The sequence below is a fragment of the Mesoplodon bidens genome, assembly GCF_964165515.1.
Source record: "Mesoplodon bidens genome assembly, chromosome: 4".
Lineage (NCBI taxonomy): Eukaryota > Metazoa > Chordata > Mammalia > Artiodactyla > Ziphiidae > Mesoplodon > Mesoplodon bidens.
Genome location: NC_138160.1, coordinates 122,351,706 through 122,373,002, shown reverse-complemented (window position 1 = coordinate 122,373,002; position 21,297 = coordinate 122,351,706). Strand labels below are relative to the sequence as shown.

The window sequence follows — 21,297 nt, the reverse complement described above, 5'->3', positions numbered from 1 at the left end:
CAAAGCCTAGTACCACTTTTGGCAACTATGTGATTAAATATGGGTAAATTTCTTTATTCTTATATTGACGTTTTATGTGGCAATAGTAAATTTTAGATTAGTCTTAAATTAATCAGCAAAGAAAAAATCTGAGAGTATCCTGAATATTTTGTTTCTAAATAATTTAACAGTGATCTAGTAAGCTACTCCTATAGAAATGTAATTGATGATCTTGAAAACTTCACCCTCTTTAAAATTACCACCTTGAATTTTACCTATCTTTTAAAGGTGATTCAAGTCCTCTCTGAAACAAGGCTGGCATCTTTTACCAATTTTTAAAAAAATAGCTTGATAGTACATAAAATTGCAGAGAAAAAAATCTAAACATCTTTCAAAACCAAATCATATATAATATACTAGAAGTAGTTTTACTAAGTTTGCAACTAGTGGCAGAGATTAGAACTCATGCATTTAGTATATTTCAAAAAAATTTTTTATATTCCAAAATTTTGATCAAATATTGTGCTATAAAAAATACCTTGGATAATTATTCTTTAATCACGTATGTGAAAAATGTGGCTTTTCTTTTGCAAGCTAGTAAGCTTTTCACAGTGTCACTGTGGCTTTTAAATTTTTAATTACTCAACAGAGTAAGCTTGCAACCACACATACCACTTAAATTAAACTATACATTCATGTATGCTTTTTCCTATAAAATATATGAAACTCAAATCTGTAATTTTGAAATTCAAAAGTGGTTTTATTTTCTTTAGTAGAAATAAAAGCTTGATTTTTAAAAATCCAAACTGAGGAAACAATTGTGTACTTTGGTACATTTCTCTATTAGTACTGACTATACACCATGTGGCCCATTAATTAATAAAGGCAATCACTTCAGAATTCATGAGTGGCAGAAGTCACTGAGTACTTTGGGAAATAAGAGGAGAAAGCTTTTGTTGAGGATCATTGAGGAAGATTCTAAGGCAAAAAGGGGCAGAATAAGCAAAAATCTAGAGATTCATTATAGGCACTCAGAACATATACGTTAAGTAAATGAATGAAGGAATTTAAGTTGGCATATTGAGGGACACTGAGAAAACGTACCAACTGGAAGACAGTTCCTGCAAGAAATTGGTGAGAGATATGCTACAGTCCAGATTTTGGTGGGCCTTGTTAAAGTTCTGGCTTTATTTTTATAAGGAAAAGAAGGTTTGATAGAGGTTTGGAAATGAGGCTTGGGGCTGATACTGGAGACAATGTGAAGTTTTAGGGCAGTGGTTTCCAAACTCTGTTTAAATACAAATACAAGTTTGATGGTAAGCCTGGCATTCCAATTTTAGTTTTACTGGTTTCAGCAAAACAGCTTCACTGATCTGATTGCTTCCTATATAGATTAGTATTATGATTTTGTATAAAATATGCTTTATCAGTATAATATCACTTCTACCTGTTTTATGTGTTGGGGGTTCAGCATAAGGGTTACTTTTTAAAATGAAGCATTTTGCAGCTAAGGGCTTGAAAACTCTTGTTTTAGGGAAACGGATTAAAGCGGGTAAAACTACAAAGAGCAGAGTTACGAGGTTCTTGTGTTCAGACTCCTTTGGTAACATTTACACAGTAGCATTCCTTTCAGAAATATTTAATGGTACCAGATATTAGACGGTTGTAATGGCTAAAGTGTTCAGAGGATGCTACGATATTCATGACTCATGATCAAAATGACATTAAGGCTATCTCTCTTCAAAATTACATCATTTACTCGTGTGGAATACTTGCTGTTAATGCAGGTGTCCCAGAGCCTTTCTTCCTTTCTCATGTCCTCTTGTGACCTGTCCACTGCTGAACTAACATGAGTCTCACTGGATATGATTAAGAAAAAACATCTCTGATGGAGAATTCTCTGTATACTGAATGTTAAATAATAATGTCTTTTGGAAAATGGCAGCAAAATATTTGAAAGGATGAATAAAGAAGTAAAAAGAACAACACTTAACAATTCTATAAATGTTTTGTTTATTGGGGTGGGGAATGGGAAGAGCTGCTGGTAAGAGAGGATGCAAAGAGAAGAGATGTCTACTTTCATTTTCTTGTAGCCCAGCCCCATTCAGCCAAATCCTGACATACTTTACTGAAAATAAATTTCCTATTCAGTAGCACATAATAACCTAAAGATCAAGGCATCTTAACTCGGCTGTTTTCAGATGAAAGAACTGTTCATTTGGCTTAAAAAGATATTCAAGAAAATATCTGCTAAAGTTTTTTCTTGCTTACCTCAGGTTTTTTGGTTACCTATTAACCAAAATTTCAGAACTACTTTTAGTTCTGGATGTCTAACAACTATCTAAGGGAAGGAGAGGCTTGGGGGAAGATGAGATGATACTCAGGAATACATACCACCTTAAATATAAGAGACAATTAAATTACAATTATGAAGGTATGTATTTTTCAGTGAGGACAACTAATATATTACCACAGTATTTTCTTTTTTATCGAGTGTTAAAAATGCTAATTTGAAGGTACTACTCTGAAAAACTTATATAAAAAATAGTGGGGGAGGTGAAGAAAAGGAGGAAAAAAAGCCCATGGCATTACCCTATTTGTAGTTCATTACCCTATTTGTAGTGCCTACATTGCCCTTCTTTTGTTCAGCTCTAAAATGAGGATTATAGAATTCATTAAAATTTTTTTAATTATGTTTTTTATTATTAATTTTTAATTATGTTTTTTATTTATGTTTTTTTCATTGGTTAAAATTGAAAGGGAAAGTGAGGTTAGAAATTTATCTGAAAAATGGAACTATTTATAAAAGAATTATATTTAATTATCAACCTATTAAATTTGAATTTTGTCAATACTATGCATAATCTTATTACCAGGCTACTTATCATTGTGTTGACAAACCAACTTGCTGTCCTGTAGAAAATGTACTAGGAAATACATTACCCATATAAAATAAAACTTTCAACCTAGCTAATGAATAGTTGATGATTGTTATTAGCCCTTTGGGTTTAGAAGTGATTGAGGAAGTGAGGAAGTACCACTTTTGCCTCATCATTATTTTGAAATCCTGTTTATAAACTATATAATTCCCAAGGCCATGAATCTGGCACCTTTCCAGGTATTAACTATTGTAACAAAGATAGAATTTGATTTTATTTACCTAGTGAAGTCTAATTCAAACCTCACACCCTAGTGAGATCTTAGAAATAACATGTACTCTGACCTGTAACTAGTCCCAGTACTCTGTGTATGTTCTCTCTCTTTTGGGGCTCCTAAAAGAGAAATTTAACCTAAGTATGATGATCATTAACACTAAACCCCCCACCCCTAATTTTTTTTAGAAAGTAGTATAGGATAATTTAGTAAGTTATTTGATAGAATTTGCACATGATTTTTTTAAAGAAATGGAAATTGAGAAACACAAAAAAGTTAAAGACGTGACAGAAGAATTATTATCATAGGGCCAAAGGTTGCAGTAACTAACACTCCGAATTTACTGGGCATAACGGACTTAGAACATGGAGAAACAAACAGACAAAAAACAACCCATACTAGCTCCAAGGGCCTACATAATCCTACATTTAATAAAATGATTCACTCTGCCATTTGGGCTTGGAAATTAGGTAAAATTACTGAGATAACCAGAAAATGTCTGTCATGAAATGATTTTTTTAGGGTCCTCTAATAGTTAAAGGTGTAAGTCTCTAGAACCTACTGAAAAATTGACTCAAGAAGCATATAAGGAAGAAGCCAGAGAAGCCAAGTAATAATAGTGCTTTCTGTTTTATAGTAGTTAGCTTTGGATGCTTCTGTGGTCTTACTAGCTTCGTCCTCTTTCCACAGAGGCTGTTGAAGGTATCTATCATTTCTGTGTTTGGTCATCTTTTTGCTCCAGATATGCAGCTTTAAAAGTACTATTGGTTCCTAGGGCCCTTTGAGCTGGGGTTTGTTCAAAATGGTTGGTGACTTGATTCTAGGATTATTTGATGAGACATTCCCTTTTTATGTCTGTCACTCATTTTAACATTCATTGAACACACTGAGTGAAAGATATGTTCTGAACTTTTCAATGGCAGCTGATAACAATGATGGCAGGTAACCTTGGGGAGACATTTAGGGAATAGCGATAGTAGACAAGTTTGGTCCAAAAGAAAAAGGTTTATTATTACTACCTGGTTTTCCCTAAACTAGCCAGTGTGGGTGGGAAGAGGCTCTCCAAGTGCCAAGTAGCAAACATGATTTCTGAGGGCAGACCAGGAATCACTTGTTTGAATCATCGTGTTATTCTTACCCACGTCTCTCTTGTTAATGAGAGTTCATTTTTTCTGTTTTTTACTCCTCCTCTGGACATTGTTTCTTTTACTATTCTCAATCTGCATGCTAAAAACACTGTGTATTTAAAGGTTTCCGTCTAATCAAGTTCCAATCCATTTTAAGATATTGTAGCCTTTAAAAGTTATACTTAAAAGGTACTTAAAATGATTAGAGGACACCACTCATTCCACTGATAAACTATTATTTTAAGATTGTCTATTGAGGGGCAATTATTTGACTTTAAAACGCTGAGGTTATGGAAACTGGATTATAATATTTTACAGCAGTATTAAAAGTAATACCTCTAAGAATTTAATAAAGCTTATAAACCTCTCTATTGCTCTGTCTTGAAAAGACAGTCTGACTCTGTCTGTAGGCATTCATTCTTTGTGGCATGATTGGTCGACAACGAGTAAACAACTTACTGTAAATGGGCACCACGCCAGCTGGCTTCAAGCAGCCTCAAACTTGTGATTTGCAGTCAGGGTTAGAAAAATGCCTTTTAACTTATTCATTTCCGCTTCTTTTAAACAGGGAAAAAAGGCACAACTATACTGATTTAAGTACCTCATAAGATCTTTCAAGGCTTACAAGATCTTTAGGAATCCCATGGAACTTATCAGTACTATTTCACTGGATCTGAATACTTCTCACGTAACAATGATAAGTTTTAAAAGGCAGTTTTAAATATTAAAAGAAAATTTTCGAATTGGCTTGCCCTCACCTTGTCTATTTGGGATTCTATTTGGGAGCTTCTCTGACCTAGTTTCAAAGAATTTAATTTACTGGCCAACACTATTTTGGGGAAAAAATGTTGTATAAAAAACTGAGTTTTTTTTCATTTTATTTTTTTACTTACATAAGATAAACCCAAAAAATATCTTGGAAAGAGGGAAAGAACTTAACCTTTCCTCTAAAGATGTATTATGCCCAAAGCAATTGTTTGGAGCTGGTGAATAATTTAACCACCTAAGCCAACTGAGGGTCGTCCCTGGATGAAAAGTGGAGGCTCCTGAATTCTGTACAATTTTTTATTGAAAAACTAGTCAAGGCCTATGGTCTTCTTGAATATTCTATTATAGTGTATCCACAATTCAAGAAATGCTTGTGGTTAGTTTTTTTTTATTTTTATTAAGGTTAGAGCAGTTTTGTGGAATCAAATTATTAATTTGAAGGTTTCTAAAAGATTTCTGTAGATTTTTATACTGAGAGTCATCCCTGCATGAAAAGTGGAGGCTCCTGAACTCTGTACAATTTTTTATTGAAAAACTAGCCAAGGCCTAATGGTGTTCTTGAATATTCTATTATACTGTATCCACAATTCACGAAATGCTTGTGGTTAGTTTTTTTTTTTATTAAGGTTAGAACAGTTTTATGGAATCAAGTTATTGATCTGAAGGTTTCTGAAAGATTTTTGTAGATCTTTATTTACTTGGAAATTGGATGAAGGATATTTTGTCTAAATTAAAATTTACTTTAAAAATTAAAGCATTAGGGGGGACCTTCAAGATGGCAGAGGAGCAAGACGTGGAGATCACCTTCGTCCCCACAAATACATCAAAAATATATCTACATGAGGAACAGCTCCTACATAATGCCTCCTGAACGCTGGCAGAAGACCTCAGACTCCCCAAAAGGCAAGAAAATCCCCACGTACCTGGGTAGGGCAAAAGAAGAAAGAAAAAACAGAGACAAAAGAATAGGGACGGGACCTGCACCTCTGGAGGGAGCTGTGAAGGAGGAAAAGTTTCCACACACTAGGAAGCCCCTTCGCGGGCAGAGACTGTGGGTGGTGGAGGGGGGAAGCTTCGGAGCCGCGGAGGAGAGCACAGAACAGGGGTGCAGAGAGCAAAGCAGAGAGATTCCCGCACAGAGGATCAGTGCTGACCAGCACTCACCAGCCTGAGAGGCTTGTCTGCTCACCTGCTGGGGCACGCGGGGGCTGGGAGCTGAGGCTCAGGCTTCGGAGGTCAGATCCCAGGGAAAGAACTGGGGTTGGCTGCATGAACACAGCCTGAAGAGGGCTAGTGCGCCACAGCTAGCTGGGAGGGAGTCCAGGAAAAACTCTGAACCTGCCTAAGAGGCAAGAGACCATTGTGCGTGAGAAGAGGGGATTCCTTCCCTGTCTGCCCACAGAAGGCAGAGCACCGCCTAACAAGCTCCAGAAACAGGTGTGAGCCGCGGCTATCACTTCGGACCCCAGAGATGGGCATGAACCGCTATTGCTGCTGCTGCAGCCATCAAGAATCCTGTGTGCAAGCACAGGTCACTATCCACTACCCGCCCCCGGAGCCTTTGCAGCCCGCCACTGCCAGGGTTGTGTGATCCAGGGACAGCTTCTCTGGGAGAACACATGGCGCGCCTCAGGCTGTTGCGATGTCGTGTTGGCCTCTGCCACCGCAGGCTCACCCCGCATTCCAATTATAACTACCGTACCCCTCCCTCCCCCTGGCATGAGTGAGCCAGAGCCTCCCAATCAGCCACTGCTTTAACGCCATCCTGTCTGGGTGGGAACAGAAGTCTGAGGGCAACCTACATGAGAAGTGGGGCCAAAACCAAAATTTAACCCCAGGAGCTGTGCAAACACAGAAGAGAAAGGGAAATCTCTCCATGCAGCCTCAGGAGCAGCAGATTAAATCCCCACAATCAACTTGAGGTACCCTGCATCTGTGGAATACCTAAATAGACAATCAACCCAAAATTGAGGTGGTGGACTTTGGGAGCAACTGTAGACTTGAGGTTTGCTTTCTGCAACTGACTTGTTTCTGATTTTTATGTTTATCGTAGTATAGTCTTTAGCACTTCTTATCATTAGTGGATTTCTTTATTGGTCTGGTTGCTCTTTTTTTATTATTTTTTTATTTTAATAATTTTTTTATTTTAATTATTTTATTTATTAAAAATTTTTTTTCCTTTCTTTTTTACTCCCTTATCTTCTGAGCCATGTGGCTGACAGTGTCTTGGTCCTCTGGCCTGGTGTCAGGCCTGAGCCTCTGAGGCGGGAGGGCAAGTTCAGGACATTGGACCACCAGAGACCTCCCAGCCTCATGTAATATTAGTCAGCGAGAGCTCTCCCAGAGATCTCCATCTCAACACTAAGACCCAGCTCCACCCAACAGCCAGCAAGCTCCAGTGCTGGACACCCCATGCCAAACAACTAACAAGACAGGAACACAACCCCACCCATTAGCAGAGAGGCTGCATAAAATCATACTAAGTTCGAAGACACCCCAAAACACATGACCGGACACGGCCCTGCCCACCAGAAAGACAAGGTCCAGGCTCACCCACCAGAACACAGGCACCAGTCCCCTCCACCAGGAAGCCTACACAAGCCACTGAACCAACCTCACCCACTGGGGGCAGACACCAGTAACAATGGGAACTACGAACCTGCAGCCTGTGAAAAGGAAACCCCAAACACAGTAAGTTAAACAAAATGGGAAGACAGAGAAATACACAGAAGATGAAGGCGCAAGGAGAAAACCCACCAGACCAAACAAATGAAGAGGAAACAGGCAGTCTATCTGAAAATGAATTCAGAGTAATAATGACAGTAAAGATGATACAAAATCTTGGAAATAGAATGGAGAAAATACAAGAAACGTTTAACAAGCACCTAGAAGAACTAAAGAGCAAACAAACAATGATGAACAACACAAAAAATGAAATGAAAAATTCTCTAGAAGGGATCAATAGCAGAATAACTGAGGCAGAAGAACGGATAAGTGACCTGGAAGATAAAACAGTGGAAATAACTGATGCAGAGCAGAATAAAGAAAAAGGAATGAAAAGAATTGAGGACAGTCTCAGAGACCTTGGGGACAACATTAAATGCACCAACATTCAAATTATAGGGGTCCCAGAAGAAGAAGAGAGAAAGGGTCTGAGAAAATACTTGAAGAGATTATAGTTGAAAATTTGCCTAACATGGGAAAGGAAATAGTCAATCAAGTCCAGGAGGTGCAGAGAGTCCCATACAGGATAAATCAAAGGAGAAACATGCCAAGACACATATTAATCGAACTATCAAAAATTAAATACAAAGAAAAAATATTAAAAGCAGCAAGGGAAAAACAACAAATAACATAAAAGGGGATCCCCATAAGGTTAACAGCTGATCTTTCAGCAGAAACTCTGCAAGCCAGAAGGGAGTGGCAGGACATATTAAAGTGATGAAAGGGTAAAAACCTACAACCAAGATCACTCTACCGACCAAGGATCTCATTCATATTCCACGGAGAAATCAAAACCTTTACAGACAAGCAAAAGTTAAGAGCATTCAGCATCACCAAACCAGCTTTACAGCAAATGCTAAAGGAACTTCTCTAGGTGGGAAAAACAAGCGAAGGAAAAGACCTACAAAACAAACCCAAAACAATTAAGAAAATGGTAATAGGAACATACATATCAATAATTACCTTAAATGTAAATAGATTAAACACTCCAACCAAAATACATAGACTGGCTGAATGGTTACGAAAACAAGACCTGTATATATGCTGTCTACAAGACACCCACTTCAGACCTAGGGACACATACAGACTGAAAGTGAGAGCATGGAAAAAGATATTCCATGCAAATGGAAATCAGAAGACACCTGGAGCAGCAATTCTCATATCAGATAAAATAGACATTAAAATAAAGACTACTAGAAGAGACAAAGAAGGACACTACATAATGATCAAGGGATCAATCCAAGAAGAAGTTATAACAATTGTAAATATTTATGCACCCAACATAGGAGCGCCTCAATACATAAGGCAAATGCTAACAGCCATAAAAGGGGAAATCGACAGCGACCCAATCAATAATAGTAGGGGACTTTAACACCCCACTTCACCAATGGACAGATCATCCAAAATGAAAATACATAAGGAAACACAAGCTTTACATGACACATTAAACAAGATGGACTTCATTGATATTTATAGGACATTCCATCCAAAAACAACAGAATACACTTTCTTCTCAAGTGCTCATGGAACATTCTCCAGGATAGATCATATCTTCGGTCACAGATCAAGTCTTGGTAAATTTAAGAAAACTTAAATCGTATCACGTATGTTTTCCAACCATAACACTATGAGACTAGATATCAATTGTAGAAAAAAAACTAGAAAATACAAACATAGGGAGGCAAACAATACACTACTGAATAACCAAGAGATCACAGAAGAAATCAAAGAGGAAGTCAAAAAATACCTAGAGACAAATGACGATGAAAAGACAACAACCCAAAACCTATGGGATGCAGCAAAAGCAGTTCTTAGAGGAAAGTTTATAGCAATGCAGTCCTACCTCAAGAGACAAGAAAAATCTCAAATAAACAACCTAACCTTACACCTAAAGCAGAAAATCCCCAAAGTTAGCAGAAGGAAAGAAATCATAAAGATCAGATCAGAAATAAATGAAAAAGAAATGAAGGAAACAATAGCAAAGATCAATAAAACTAAAAGCTGGTTCTTTGAGAAGATAAACAAAATTGATAAACCACTAGCCAGACTCATCAAGAAAAAAAAGGGAGAAGACTCAAATCAATAGAATTAGAAATGAAAAAGGAGATGTAACAACTAACCCTGCAGAAATACAAAGAATCATGAGGGATTACTACAAGCAACTATATGGCAATAAAATGGACAACCTGGAAGAAATGCATAAATTCTTAGAAAAGCACAACCTTCCGAGACTGAACTAGGAAGAAATAGAAAATATAAACGGACCAGTCACAAGCACTGAAATTGAAACTGATTAAAAATCTTCCAACAAACAAAAGCCCAGGACCAGATGGCTTCACAGGCAAAGTCTATGAAACATTTAGAGAAGAGCTAAGACCTATCCTTCTCAAACTCTTCCATAATATAGCAGAGGGAGGAACACTCCCAAATTCATTCTACGAGACCACCATCACCCTGATACCAAAACCAGACAAAGATGTCACAAAAAAACTACCGACCAATATCACTGATGAACATAGATACAAAAATCTTCAGCAAAATACTAACAAACAGAATCCAGCAGTGCATTAAAAGGATCATACACCATGATAAAGTGGGGTTTGTCCCAGGAATGGGATGTACATAGCTACAGTAATCAAGACAGTATGGTACTGGCATAGAAACAGAAATATAGATCAGTGGAATAGGATAGAAAGCCCAGAGGTAAACCCGTGCACATATGTTCACCTTATCTTTGATAAAGGAGGCAAGCATATACAATGGAGAAAAGACAGCCTCTTCAGGAAGTGGTGTTGGGAAAACCGGACAGCTACATGTAAAAGAGTGAAATTAGAACACTCCCTAACACCATACACAAAAATAAACTCAAAATGGATTAAAGACCTAAACGTAAGGCCAGACACCATAGAATTCTTAGAGGAAAACATAGGCAGAATACTCTTTGACATAAATCACAGCAAGATCCTTTTTAACCCACATCCTAGAGAAATGGAAATAAAAACAACAATAAACAAATGGGACCTAATGAAACTTCAAAGCTTTTGCACAGCAAAGGAAACCATAAACAAGATCAAAAGACAACCCTCAGAAGGGGAGAAAGTATCTGCAAACGAAGCAACTGACAAAGGATTACTCTCCAAAATATACAAGCAGCTCGTGCAGCTCAATAGCAAAAAAACAAACAACCCAATCCAAAAATGGGCAGAAGACCTAAATAGACATTTCTCCCAAGAATATGTACAGATTGTCAACAAACACATAAAAGGATGCTCAACATCACTAATCATTAGAGAAATGCAAATCAAAACTATAATGAGGTATCACCTCACACCAGTCAAAGTGGCCATCATCAAAAAGTCTACAAACAGTAAATGCTGGAGAGGGTGTGGAGAAAAGGGAGCCCTCTTGCACTGTTGTTCGGAATGTAAGTTGATACAGCCACTGTGAACCGTATGGGGGTTCCTTAAAAAACTAAAAATAGAACTACCATATGACCCAGCAATCCCACTACTGGGCATATACCCTGAGAAAACCATAATTCAAAAAGAGTCATGTACCACAATGTTCATTGCAGCACTATTTACAATAGCCAGGGCATGGAAGCAACCTAGGTGTCCATTGACAGATGAATGGATAAAAAAGATGTGGCAAATATATACAATGGAATGTTACTCAGCCATAAAAAGAAATGAAACTGAGTTATTTGTAGTGAGGTGGATGGACCTAGAGTCTGTCATGCAGAGTGAAGTAAGTCAGAAAAACAAATACCATATGCTAACACATATATATGGAATCTAAAAAAAAAAAAGGTTCTGATGAACCTAGGGGCAGGACAGGAATAAAGACGCAGACCTCGATAATGGACTTGAGGACATGCGCAGGGGTAAGGGTAAGCTGGGACGAAGTGGGAGAGTGGCACTGACATATTTACACTACCAGATGCAAAATAGATAGCTAGTGGGAAGCAGGTACATAGCACAGGGAGATCAGCTCCGTGCTTTGTGACCACCTAGAGGGGTAGGATAGGGAGGGTTGGGAGGGAGATGCAAAAGTGAGGGGATATGGGGATATATGTATACATGTAGCTGATTCACTTTGTTATATTGCAGAAACTAACACAACATTGTAAAGCAATTATATTCCAATAAAGATGTTAAGAAAAAATTAGAGCATTAAAATCTAAGAAAAATATGTGTCTTTTGACAGTAAAATCTTATATTATCACTTAAGAATAAAGTAGTACATTCGTTTGTATCTTTCACCCTTAAATAGTTTAAAACCTCTTTCATACCTGAAAGTCTTTCAGGTAGGATTTAACTGCGTGGCATAATACCTGATTATTAAAACAAATCAGTAAGTTTTCTTTCAGTGAAGAGACATTTATTGAGGTGGCATATGTTTCCCTTTCTAAGATCACTTAAATTCCTGTCTGTTCTTTCAATGCATTTAAAACTAATATAACTACAAGCTGTAAACAGAAGGACATTTGATTTTAGATAGCCTGTCCTTCTTTCATTGTTAAAATATCAAAATAATTTTTTTAGAGCATATAGTGTACTTTAGTGAATGTTTCAGTTCTCCCTGAATCAGTATTTTTAAGTTTTCTTGGGCCATAAACCCTCTTGAGAATCTGATGAAAGTAACTGACCTGCTCCCAAAGAAAAACTTCACGAGGCACAGATACATACAATATTTTATCATTTTACCAATGACGAAATTCTTGGAACTAGCTAAAGCTCATTCATGAAACTCAAGTTAATAAATAAGCCCTATGGTTCTGTCAACATTTCAGAAAGAATAAAATCTAGAAGGGTTAGGTTTGAACATCTCTGTTGTTACCAAAGTTTATGGAACTCAAATAATGTGAAACTCCTTTCCTCTTAAAAACTAAGAAAGCAGGTCAGTACTGGGATTAGCATTTGCCATTTCGTACAATAATGCTTTACTTATTTTGAATTGTAATAATGGGTTAAAAATTAGGATATTTGATGATGTAAACAGTACTAAGAAATTGGCCATTATCTCTAAAAAGTATCCATGGCAATTTACCAAAAAAACGTGAAGTCGGGACATTTATCTTAATTTGAATTAAACTAGAAATTAGCAATGACAGAGGCACCAAACAAATTATTTTGATTGTGTGCCCCAAAAGTGTAACATATAAGTTATATGTTCTATCACTTCTAACTGGTGCAAAGACTGTGATGAGTAAAAAGTAGCTAATCACCAAATTAGAATCCTGTGGGAAATTCTCGGGCTGCTGAGAAAATAGCAGATTTAATAAATTTGAATTTGGGGGCTCAGGATTGGTTATTTATATACTGATAAAGCCTTCTAAATGCTTCAGATATTTCTTCTGAGAATTGCTGGTAATATGATAGCGGTGGCCATTATAGGAGTATTCTGTCATAATTAGGTATTAACAATATTTTGTGACTGAAAAATTAACCCGGCATGTAAAAAAGGACACGTTATAGAAGATATTGAGATTCTCAGCAATGAATGAAAATGTTTTTTTCTCTAATTGAGAACATGATAAATTACAATTACAGAAGGGAAACAGACTTCATGGCATTCCTCTATAAACCAAGAAGATATGTCCATGATAATCAATTCATGCTAGTAAGTGAAATTTTAAGTTCACAATAATAAATTTTTGCTGTACCGATCTCAGAAAAAGTTTTTCATAAATATTATTTGTTTGGGATATTGGATTTATAAAGTGCACAGTAATCTTCTGATTGATCCTAGGATCATTTCATTTATATATCTATATATATGTGAACTTATATATGCATTTATATTTGTGTATCATTTATTTCATTCACCACGTAATGTAGTACCAAGGCAAGCAGCACAAATTATAAAAGGGCAACATTTTGCTAAGCATTTTTATCATCACTGCATTGCATCAAGTGTGTGTTTACCCACGTGTGTCATTGTGCAAAATCTTAGAAAGCCACAAAAGAAAACCCCAAAATTAAGGGAATGGGAATGTTGTGAGGGATTCAGCTATGCCTAAAATTACATAACAAAACCCACTGACCTGTTAGGTCATCTTTAATATCTCTTTTAGATGTGTCCCAGGCCTCTCTGATCTGTTTGGAGTAAAACTGGTCTGAAAGTCTTAAATGGTTTTTGACCCATATAATTATTTCCTAATAAGCATGTGGTATAACTGGAAAGTTATGAAGCTATGACACTTGCTGGTCTAGTGCAGTATGTACAAACTACTGTCTTCCAATTACAAACCATTGGACAGCTTCTGCAAGATTGGTAGGGGGAAACCTTTAAAAAGAAAGCCATTATTTCTTGTCATTTTACTTAGCTGAGAATGTAGTAGAACGAGTGAACTGATAAGAGGGTGGAAATATTTTCTACAAACAGTTTAGTATTTATAAAATTCATTTTTAAGTGTTTAAATCACCATTTCCAAAAAATAAAATAAAATAATGAAAAAAAAACACCACTTCCCCTCTTTAAGCTATATGTTTCATGCCATAACACAACAGGGAGTATCTGAGTTATATGACAATTCTGCTCTGTCAGATGTTTTTGTTCATGGTGGCGGGGTAAATACAGCCCCGGACCCATCCATCCCCCTTTTTTTTAATAAAAGAAAAAATTACTCTCACCTACATGCTTATAATTAAAATCTTGACTTTTTTAAAATGTTAAAAAAATTTTAAGATCATTTTTTACAAAGTCAAGTGTGTGGAGTGTGGGCTGTTAAGAGTGTGGGCAAAATGACTGGACACAGATTGGTACAAAATAATGGAAGTCTTTCAGTGTCACTGTAAGGAGTTCGGATTTTATTCTGAAGGCAGTAGAGAACCATTATGTTTTTGACCCAGGATTAATTTGCTCTAAGCTGTATCTTAAAAAAATTACTCTGGCAGTCACCTGTAGGATTAGTTATATATTTATTGCTTTGTTTTATTTGAGGAAGGGAGAGCTGCAGAAGAGAGACCATATAGAAAGGTGGTTATATGAGCCATTAACAAAGGTCAGGCAAGTAGTAGTAAAAGCATGAACTGGAGTGGTGGCAGTGGAGAAGGAAATGCATGGACAGACGTTGAGAGTCACTTGGAAGATATGATGAGGCAACCGATTGACCTTGGAGAATCACTGGTTTTTGTCTACACTATTGACATCTTTCCAAAGTTACCAATTACCTTCTTGTTCTTAAATCTAGTGGACACTTTCCAGGAACCTACTGTGTACCAGCCCTATGCCAGATACCAGGATCCTATTTGTAAAGGCTTCTTCCTATGGTTTTTGTAACATAGTTACTCTTTCTAGTTTTCCTCCTTCTACCTCTCTGTCCTCCTCTTTGCAAGTTCCTCTTCCTTTTAGAGTTTCTCAGAGCTCTGAACTAGGCCTTCATCTCACTTTCTCCCTCTTCCTGAATAATCTTATCTCTTCTGTTGCTTTGGCTACAACCTGTCCATATGCAGTGGACCTGTATTTTCTGTATCTCCAGCTCAGATGCATTCTCTCGACCTCCTGACACTTATTTCCAACTACCTACTGACTGTCTTCTCTTGGATGAGTTGTAGTCCTCTCAAGCTCAACATGTCCAAAATAATTCATCAACTTATTCCAAGCCATGCTTCCTTTTGCTTCCTTTTTTGATCTTATACTCTGTCCTGCAGCTAGAGCATTCAAACATACAGATAATGATCAGATCACTCCCCTGTTTATAATGCCTTAAGGTCTTCATTGCTTCAGGACAGTCTAACAGTTTACCGTGATTTCAAGGAATTTTAGGATCTGGCAATAAGCTTTTTATTGTGTAACCTTTCCAAACTGCTATTATTTCCCTCTTTCTTGCCTCTGTGCCTTTGCATAATGCTGTTGTGTGTACATCACCCCACCTCTAACTCCATATCCTTTCCACCTGGCTAGCCAGCTCCTCCTCCTGGGTAGCCAAAGGCAGCTAAAACTCACATCCTCAAGCAAGCCCGTTCCTGATCCCCCACATCTGGGTGAGATGTCCCTCCTTAGTACCAGGCATTTTCTCTATCCTAGCATTTATCCCATTGTATTACAGCTACCTGTTTACTTATCTCTGTCTCCCATTAGTCTAAAAGTTCTGTGAGGGTAGAGGAGTGTGTCTGTCTTTTTCACTGTGATGTACCCAGTGCCTGGTACATGATGGGTGCTCAATAAATATTCATAAATATTCAAAGCATTTATGCAAAAAATAAATGTGAAAAAGTGAGCAGGAAGAGAGAGGAAGTTGGAAGGCAAGGAAACAAGACTATGAAAGATGTGGGAAAGGAGCAGGATAAGAGGTAGAAGAGTTGAATTTGTTTTAGGAAATACTGTGTTTTAGACCACTGTAACTGAAGCAAAAAACTGAGGCCTGGGTGTGGGCAGACTCATCAAACAATGGGTCGTGGTAGGTGACAGAATGGAAGGATATCCAAGCTCCAAAGTAGACCTAGAAGAAGGAGTAAAGTCCTCTAAAATGATAAATACTAGCAAGGAGGATTAGGGGATGGAAAGATAAGCCTATTCCACATACAGCTCTGGCATATAAGGGATTACTGAGTCATGGTAAAGAGAGTCACAGCAGTGGTAGAGGGAAGGAAGAGATTTCTAATTCCTCTTCCTGGCCTTTTATCTCAGATTGAAGCTGTGAGAGGAGGAGTAGCCATGGTCAGACAGTGTCATAAGGAAAATGGTGTCAAGGGGGAAGCTTGGGTGTTTTGTAAAGCAGTGCAGCTAAGGAAGATTGTGCTAACATTTTTTAACCACCACCACCACCAAAAAAAGACAGTATGATCATCTTTGACTCTCCATCCTTTCTCAGGGACTTGGGAGGGCTAAGAAGAGAAGAATTCTTCTGAGTGTAAGAAGCTTCTACCCTCCACCCATTCCTTATTTCAGTTTTTACCACACGTTACTCAGCAATAATTAGGAATTTGTATAAAATTTCACTAGGATGGCATGCATGGAGAGAATAGTAATTATTTGGATGTTTTCCTCTGCCAATCCAAGGAGTATTTGTGGAAAAATATTTACAATATAGTAAAACCCATTCTCTTTCTATATTCATATACAAACTTTAAATTGAGCCCTTAGATTTTTTTAAAAAGGAAAAGCAATTAATATTCTGACAAAAAAAGTATATTCATATAATAATGTGTTGAATGAAGGAGTGATTCAGTGGATAAATGCATGAACGTATTTATGGAAAGATGGATGGATATGCATAATGATAAGGATAATGGATGGGTATGGATAATGCATCTAGATCTACATCAGGGGTTGACAGGCCTACAGCCCACAAGCCAAACCTGGCCCTTCAAAAGCCATGAGCCAAGAATGGTTTTTACATATTTAAAAGGATTGTAAAAACAAGTAAACAAAGAGTACGTGACACACGGTCCACAGAGCATATAATATTTACTGTCTAGTCCTTTACAGAAAAAAATTGCTGACCCTTCATCTAATGATTCTTTTCAGTGGGTGTATGATATTCACCATATGGATATATATAGTCTGTTCTCATTATTCACTCTAGTTATGTTCCAGAGTACTCTCAATGAACATCGAATTAGCAAAAACTGAGAGCCAGATACTACCAGGACAAATACAGGGTTAGGTTTCTATGATCCTTTGTTCACAGTGTTTTTGCCAACGTATCAATATGTAACCTTGTTTCATGTGTGTTCCTATTTAAAGATGCCTTATTTAGTAAGTATCACTGATTCATTTACATTGAACTCATGGCCAATAGCACTATAAATCAGGCCTGATCAAAGCCTTTCTGATACTATATCACTCCTCTTAAGGTACATCACAACCTTCTTGTGCTTAGGAATACTAAACAGTTCATTTTAAACAGGGAAGTCACCAGCAAAAAACACAGAAATGCAAAAACATGGCATTAAATATACCACAAAAAGGACACTTGTTTACAGTATGAGATCTGAAACATAGGGTTTCATAGTGTCATTTTGTTTGACATCAGCTGGGAACATGTGCATTAACTCAAATTTTTCACCATTCTGTGCTTATCCACAAAAGGCCAGGAAAGCACTGTGAGCAGTTGATTTTGGAGTTAAAAATAAATTTCAGCAAGTAGGCGAACTTGCAAATAAGGAAGCTGCAAATACTGAGAATCACCTATACCAGTTTATCTGATCATTAAATCAGTTTTTAAAAGTAGTTTTACAGTACCTTAGAACCTGCCCTGATTTTTAGTCAATGTTGTAGCTTATAGTTTCAGTGGGCATTTTCAGTAGTTTTATCAGAAGTCACGTTTCATATCTTATAATTGAAGTCCCAAAGTATGCTATACGAAAGGTAAGTTGAGAATGTGAGGCAAAATCAACAGATATCTATCATCATAACTTTGAGCTGGAAAAAATTTTAAACCTTCATGGAGGTCCTGAGATTTGAGATGAATACTAAAGAATCGTGTGCAGGGTAACTCTATCAGGCTACCTGTATTTTGAGGGTCTAGGCCTCAGACCAAAACGACACAAATGGACAGGAATTCAGATAATGTGGTCAGAGGACAGAGTCTGAAAGCTGACACTGGAGTGTGTACTTAAAGGGGCAAGAGCTCAACCTGGAAAGGCAGACTGTGCACAGGCAGTGGAGAGCTGTACTTGCTAACTGAAGAAACTTGGCCTCTATCTTCTACAAAGCAAAGCTATTATCTTTTGAGGGATTGCATAAAAGCTGCATTTAAAAAAAATTATTTATTTTTGGCTGCGTTTGGTCTTCGTTGCTGCACGCGGGCTTTCTCTAGTTGCGGTGAGCGGGGGCTACTCTTTGTTGTGGTGCACAGGCTTCTCATTGCGGTGGCTTCTCTTTGTTGCAGAGCATGGGCTCTAGGCGCGTGGGCTTCAGTAGTTGTGGCTTGTGGGCTCAGTTGTTGTGGCTCATGGGCTCTAGAGCGCAGGCTCAGTAGTTGTGGTGCACGGGCTTCATTGCTCCGCAGCATGTGGGATCTTCCCGGATCAGGGTTGGAACCCATGTCCCCTGCCTTGGCAGGCGGATTCTTAACCAGTGCGCCACCAGGGAAGCCCCAGAAGCTGCATTTTAGTGACATATAGTTGATAGAGCTTTTACCTGCCTGAAAGTATCGATGTCATTTCACCAAATGATATTCCTCTGTGTACAGTTTGGTCTAAGTTTCTACCATGGGAGTGCGATTGCACATTCTTGACTAGGGAGAGGTGGTGGCCTTTTTGAGCTGAAGTTCGTGGGTACCAAAAGTTCCTACCTAATTAAGCTCTTGGCAATCTCCATTTCTATGCATAGTAAAATGGGTTTCCCAAAAAGTCATTGTGTATGCCCTCTCATGTCTATGACAGATATCAGAAATGTCATGTAATTTAAGTGGAATTTACAAGAGAAGAAGGTGGCCTTTAATTCTTTAACAGTGTGATAACCCCGTAAAAATAATTAACATAAGATTTGGGGCACAGAGGTAGTGGCACTGGCTTAAGTTGCAAGTTTTCGTGTGCAAGTTTTTTTCTCTTTGTTTTTTTTTGGGGTGGGGGTCGCGGGCCTCTCACTGTTGTGGCCTCTCCTGTTGTGGAGCACAGGCTCCAGACGCGCAGGCTCAGCGGCCATGGCTCACGGGCCCAGCCACTCCACGGCATGTGGGATCTTTCCGGACCGGGGCACGAACCCGTGTCCCCTGCATCGGCAGGTGGACTCTCAACCACTGCGCCACCAGGGAAGCCCTTCTGTTTGTTTTTTAATAGAAGTAAGGGGGAAATGCCAGTACTAATTCCAGTTTCATTTCTTACAAATGGTAGTGACTGCAATTTATAAAAATATTACAGGTTTTATTCCCTTTTGTAACAGATGAGAATATTTTGAACTTTAGTCTCTACTTTCTTACCACTTTAATAAAAGACAATTAGAATAAATTGCAGTTAAAGATAATTGCAAAAGATTTTTATATTTATGGATATGTGATATTTGGCATTTTCTGTATCAAATATACATTTTATATACTGTTACATCTAAGCATCAGGAAAAGATTGAGGGGGGACTTCTTATTAAGAGGAGCTTCTCCTCTGAAAAGGGATGTCTTTTACAGTGCTACTTACTGAAGCCTGTATTGTAAATCATAAGACACTGAGCACATACAAGGTCACCCTCTTACTGCTGCTTTGGTAACATTAGAAACCAGTTTTCAGTAACCTTTGTAACATGTACTGTGTTTCTGCCAAGCAACCTTTAATTATAAAAGAATCTTATTTGATTTTCTGATTCTAATTTTTTCTCCCTAAATTTAAAAACTGCTTGCTACATTTTTAGTTTTTAAAAGTATGATTAAGTTTTGAAGTTTCTGGTCATTTCAGTTTTGCTGCTATACTTTATTAACACCTTTTAAATGTTTCATTTTAACCACTCCTGAGATCTGAAAGTTATTTTGGTGGCAGTCTTTTCCTTGTAATCCTGAGAGTATCCAAATTTGGGAAATTTTAATTTTCTAGATTTATAATTTTATTTTAGAAACACAAAAATCCAGTTTCCTATATATTGTTCAAGGCCCTAGGCCTTTTGTCAAATTATTTTAATGTATTGATGGCATAGTAGATGGAAAAATCATAAACTGATGCTGACTTTTTAAGTAGCTGGATAGAGACCTATTTTCCTCTTCCATCCTGTCTCATCTTTTCTTTGGGAGACCACTCTGTATGGATTGAAGATTTGAGGTCTGTGGGTGGGACCTAGGTGGGAACAAATTAGGAGACTGTGCCATACTTAAAATGGCAAATGCCCGAAATCTTAAGTTTGTTGTGAGGAAGGGGGAAAAAAGGAAACAGTGCAACAGTGACCCTGACATAGCCCCTTGGCTGGCCACAGCCACTGCTCATTTAACCAAGTGGATATCAGCTCAGTCGCTTGCCAGTTGTCTCTAGCTTTTCAGTAACTTACTTTGATAACCTAGATTTAGGATTCTGACAGCATGCAATGTATGCCTCTTAATAATCTGCCCTTTATTAAAGGTATAACATTGTATGTTTAGCATAGTGGTTAAGAGAGTGGCATCTGGAGTGGTCTACCTCATCTGGGATCCAGATACAGATATTTTCTAGTTGTGTCACTTTCTTTGGGAAAATTACCTAACCTTTCTGAGCCGAAATTTCTTCATCCATAACATGGGGCTAATAATAATGCATGTGCAAGATGAGAAATTTGACACCACTAATTGCCAGTTATGACCTTGGGCAGGTAACTTCTCTGAGTGCATTTTCCTTGGCTATTTGGGGATAATAATAGTATCTACCTCATATGGTTGTAGTGAGGATTGAATAAGGTAAGGTTTTTATAAGGGTTAGAAAGAGCTAATATTTATAAAATACTTAGACCAGTGTTTAGTACATAGTAATTACTCAATATTAATTGTTATCATTGCTATTATTTTGATATGGCTCTATTTGGTTGACTTGTGTGCTAACAGGATACACTGAAATAAAGTTTAAGAACTGACTTCATGTTAGAGAAAAGCAAACTTTTACACAAAATGATGATAAGTAGTGGAAGACTGTTGGGAGTCTATTTT

General features: G+C 37.6%; 1 protein-coding gene across 7 annotated transcripts in view; it reads left to right on the top strand.

Moving 5' to 3' along the window:
* The window catches only part of NR3C1 (nuclear receptor subfamily 3 group C member 1), a 126,423-nt gene that overhangs the window by 46,476 nt on the left and 58,650 nt on the right, over nucleotides 1-21,297 (top strand). The gene's annotated exons all lie outside the window — the stretch shown is intronic.